The following is a 5176-nucleotide window of genomic DNA, read 5'->3' on the forward strand; positions in this document are numbered from 1 at the left end:
CAGGAGAAATCAGGGGGAGGGGCGGTTCATGGGATCGGGGGTTGACTTAACTTCCTCTTTTTTGAAAATATATATATATTTTTTTGTGCAGTTCACTTCTTAATGTTTTTGTTTATTGTTTTCTTTTAAAAAAAAAAAGTTTCTTTTATGCGGTGTTGTCCACCGTGGAAACAAATGAAGGACATTCTCAGAGAAAGCAGTTGTAGAAAATCACGATCATTTTCTGTCCTCTTATCACTATCGAAGGTGCATGTGATTGCGTCTGAGCGTGCGTGTGTGTGCGTGTGTGTTTGTACGCATACATCAAAGTGTAATATGGAACTACTTCTGGCAACGAAGGAGCATTTTGATTGCCTTTTTCTTTGGTACTGAAAAAAAAAAAAAAGATCGCTCTGTTCCATTTTGGTTCATCTGCTCCTCTGGCCTGACTTTCTCCCATTTCATATTTAGTTGTAATAAATTTGTGCTCCTCTGGAACCAACATATTATTGTTTATATAAAGTTGCTGCTTCATGTGGTGGTGGACAGACAGGGCTTGGATGGAGAACCAGAAATGGAACAGGGTTCTGCTCCCAGTCAGTTCTGAAACGGGACCTCAGTGCGAGGTGACGCTGGCTGGCAGGAGAAGGAAAAACGCTGGAACAAACTGAACCTTTGCAAAAACAAGTAGTCTGTTTGTTCAGCCTTCTTGTTGCAGCCTGTTTGATGTGCAGCACAGCAGAAAACTTCCTGATCCAGCCAGCGGTTCCTCTTGTCAGACACGCTGGGACACAAAGAAAAAAAAAAAAACTACTGCTGGACACCAACACTGTAACTTTTTAACTTACAATAAAGCAATAAGTTATTTTTTACCTTACAAATGAAAATAGTACTATTATTGGTAAAAGCAGACAACATGTGGAAAATTCTGCGGCATTAAGACTTATTTTCAGAAAAAAAAAAGAAACTATATTTTTCTGTTTTGAAATCTTGTTCCCCTTGTATATTAATTTTGATGATTTTTTGTTGTTGTTTTGATGTCAGGAAAAGGGCCAGTGTTTCGAACGGAGCTCTGCATGAGCTCGGTTTAAGTCAAAGATTTGGACTGTCCCCCACTAAGCTTTCCTTTTTCCCCTCTTTTTTTCTGACAATTTCAATTTGAAAATCCTAATAAATTATTCTAAAGTGTTTTGTGATGAGTGTTTTTTTTTTCCCAATAATTAACCAGCCATAATATTAAAATCACATCAAGGTTAAACAAATAACACTGGTCATCTTGTTACAATATCATTTTTGTATAAAGTGTGTTTGTAAAAAGTTACTTAAAGGTGCAATGAGCAACAAAATCAAAGGTTAATGACAAAAAATTTACATTTCAATAAAATATATTTTTTATTGGTATCAATCACTTCAGTAAAATAACTTATACTTCTATTATCTTAGAAAAAAAACCCATTTATATTTACTTGCATGGCCCACACACAATAATTACTATACTCATCTTTGCCAGTTTGTCAGAAACTCTTACACACCATACTTTAGAGGCAGAATATGCACTAAGGGCTGCACGGTGGCGTAGTGGTTAGCACTGTGGCCGCACAGCAAGAAGGTTGCTGGCTTGAGACGTGGCTGGGGGAAGGTTTGAACGCGGCCTTTCTGCGTAGAGCTTGCATGTTCTACATGTGTTTGTGTGGTATTTACAGTCCAAAGACATGCATGTTAGGTTGACTGGTTACATTAAATTGTCTCTAGGAGTGTGATTGGTTGTTTGTCTTTTTAATCCATGCCAATGATTGCTGGAATAAGCTCTAGCTTCCCCGTGCGAACTAAGCGGCTAAGAAAATGAATGAGCAAGTATGCTTTCAGGATATGTTGTGTGTTACCCCTTAATGTTCTAAATCAGTGGTTTCCAATCTGGGGCTCCTGTCCCCCTAAAGGCCCACAAAGAGTGTCTTTAAGGCTTTAACTGTTTCAGGGCTGTGAAAAGGCAAAGTTGTCATGCATCCCATTAAGTTTTTCTCTTCAGTTATTTAGTCATTTTCATTTATGTAGAAGCAGCGTTTTTTTGGAGTCTCAAATGAAAAAGTCTATCGTTTACGCTACGAAATTGCTTTGCTGCAGTATTTTACGTTAAGATGCCCTTTATGGCACAGTGCAATAGATAAGCAAACATGGAGGAAGACGGTAGCAGATGCGTTTTACAGCAGGATAATTCACTAAAAGATAACCAGCCAACCAAAACCGATGAGCTTGTTCCTAAAAGGGGGGAAATATCTGTCGCATGGATGCAGTTTGGATATAAAAAGACCAACAAGGAACTGACGACAGACTAGCTCACAGTCCCAACAACGGACTCCGACACAACTAACTCATTTTATCACCTGTGCAGGAATCAGGATAAAGAATACAGAATAAAGAATAGTCAACAAACAAAAGCAGCGTCAAGTGGAGGCGAAATCTCATAATAAACTCCAGACACAAACGTTGCAACAGGCTTTTCCCCGTTAAACATCATACGGCCATGGTTCCCGAAGATGGAAGGAGATCACTGCTGCCGTTGTCGAGCACATCTGACACATAACTGATGACTGACACAACATTACAGAAACAATTTAAAACTGTTCTGTATATCGTTATGGGGACATAAAATGAGCTATATTGGGATTTGAGATTTTGGTCATTGCCCAGTCCTAATATATTCACAGCTCAAAAAATAAAGGGAACACTTAAAAAACACAATGTAACTTAGGGAACACTTAAAAAACACAATGTAACTTAGGGAACACTTAAAAAACACAATGTAACTTAGGGAACACTTAAAAAACACAATGTAACTTAGGGAACACTTAAAAAACACAATGTAACTCCAAGTCAAACACACTTCAGTGAAATGAAACTGTCCACTTAAGAAGCAACACTTATTGGCAATCAATGTTGACCACAGACCACTTCTCAGTTCCGATGCTTTCTAGCTGATGTTTTGGTCTGAATGCTGGCGGTGCTTTCACTCTAGTGGTAGCATGAGACAAAGTCTCCAACCCACACAAGTGGCTCAGGTAGTGCAGCTCATCCAGGATGGCACATCAATGTGAGTTGTGGCAAGAAGCTTTGCTGTGTCTGTCAGCGTAGTGTCCAGAGCATGGAGGTGCTACCAGGAGACAGGCCAGTACATCAGGAGATGTGAAGGAGGCCGTGGGAGGGCAACAACCCAGCAGCAGGACCGCTACCTCCTTCTTTGTGCAAGGAGGAACAGGAGGAGCACTGCCAGAGCCCTGCAGAATGAGCTCCAGCAGCCCACAAATGTGCACGTGTCTACTCAGACAGTCAGAAACAGACTCCATGAGGATGGTATGAGGGCCCGATGTCCACGTCTACAGCCCAACACCGTGCAGGACGTTTGCCAGAGAACACCAAGACTGGTAAATTCTCCACTGGCGCTCTGAGCTCTTCACAGATGAAAGCAGGTTCACACTGAGCACATGTGACAGACGTGACAGAGTCTGGAGACGCCGTGGAGAACGTTCTGCTGCCTGCAACATCCTCCAGCATGACCGGTTTGGCAGTGGGTCCGTAATGGTGTGGGGGGGCATTTCTTTGGAGGGCCGCACAGCCCTCCATGTGCTCGCCAGAGGTAGCCTGACTGCCATTAGGTACCGAGATGAGATCCTCAGACCCCTTGTGGGACCATATGCTGGTGCGGTTGGCCCTGGGTTCCTCCTAATGCAAGACAACGCTAGACCTCATGTGTCTGGAGTGTGTCAGCAGTTCCTGCAACATGAAGGCATTGATGTTATGGACTGGCCCGCCCGTTCCCCAGACCTGAATCCAACTGAGCACATCTGGGACATCATGTCTCGCTCCATCCACCAACGCCAAGTTGCACCACAGACTGTCCAGGAGTTGGTGGATGCTTTAGTCCAGGTCTGGGAGGAGATCCCTCAGGAGAACATCCGCCGCCTCATCAGGAGCATACAGGTCATACAGGCACACAGAGACCACACACTACTGAGCCTCATTTTGACTTGTTTTAAGGACATTACATCAAAGTTGGATCAGCCTGTAGTGTGTTTTTCCACTTTCATTTGGAGTATAACTCCAAATCCAGACCTCCATGGGTTGATATGTTTGATTTTTATTGATAATTTTTGTGTGATTTTGTTGTCAGCACATTCAACTATGGAAAGAACAAAGTATTGAATAAAAATATTTCATTCATTCAGATCTACATGTTACTTTAGTGTTCCATTTATTTTTTTTGAACAGTGTGTATATATACATTCATTCATTAACCTAACCTTTGGGCGAAAGGCAGGGTACACCCTGAACAGCTCGCCAGTCCATCGCAGGGCCACACAAAGACAACCAACCACTCACGCTCACTCCTACAGGCAATTTAGAGCAACCAATTAGTCTAACATGCATGTCTTTGGATGGTGGAAGGAAGCTCGAGTACCCGGGAAAAAACCCACGCATACACAGGGAGAACATGCAAACTCAGGCCACTGTGCAAACCTTGCCCCCAGCCAAGGATCAAACCGACGACCTTCTTGCTGTGAAGCCACAGTACTAACCACTATTCCACCATATATTTATATATATATATATATATATATATATATATGTTTATTTATTAAAAAGAAAACCACAAATTAAAACATTTCCACAGTCAAAATGAACAAAAGCCACATATTAAGCAGCACCTTCTGCATCCAATCGGTTTTTATCTATGTAGCGAGGTCATGAGCTGGAGGAAGTACCGGTGGAGGTAACCATGCCTATGCAGATGATTAACTCTATGTTGATTATTACTTTAACTTTTACTACTACTTTCTTAACTTTTACTTTTACTAAGGACATGACTCTGCCTGAATGTGTAATTCATGCTGAGAAGCTTGCTAACAGGGTGGGGTGGTCTGCAGCTTTTGGCTTGTTGCAATGAAAGGGTCTTTAAGGAAACAACTATGAATGATCTTAAAAGTTACAAAAAGAGAGCTGTATAAGCTGCATCGGGTATATAGTGAACGTGGCTTTGTGTTATAAGAAGCTACACACATCGTGCAGCTCTGGTGTGAGGAGCCCGGCCAGCAGCGGTAAACAGAATCTGATCCCTCACACTTGTACTGGTGTCCTGGATGGAGGCCAGAAAGGTTAGTGATCCTCTCCCACCTCTCTCCTTCTCCCCGGCTGCCTACAAACT

This window comes from Telmatherina bonti (genome assembly GCF_933228915.1).
Source record: "Telmatherina bonti genome assembly, chromosome: 6".
NCBI lineage: Eukaryota > Metazoa > Chordata > Actinopteri > Atheriniformes > Telmatherinidae > Telmatherina > Telmatherina bonti.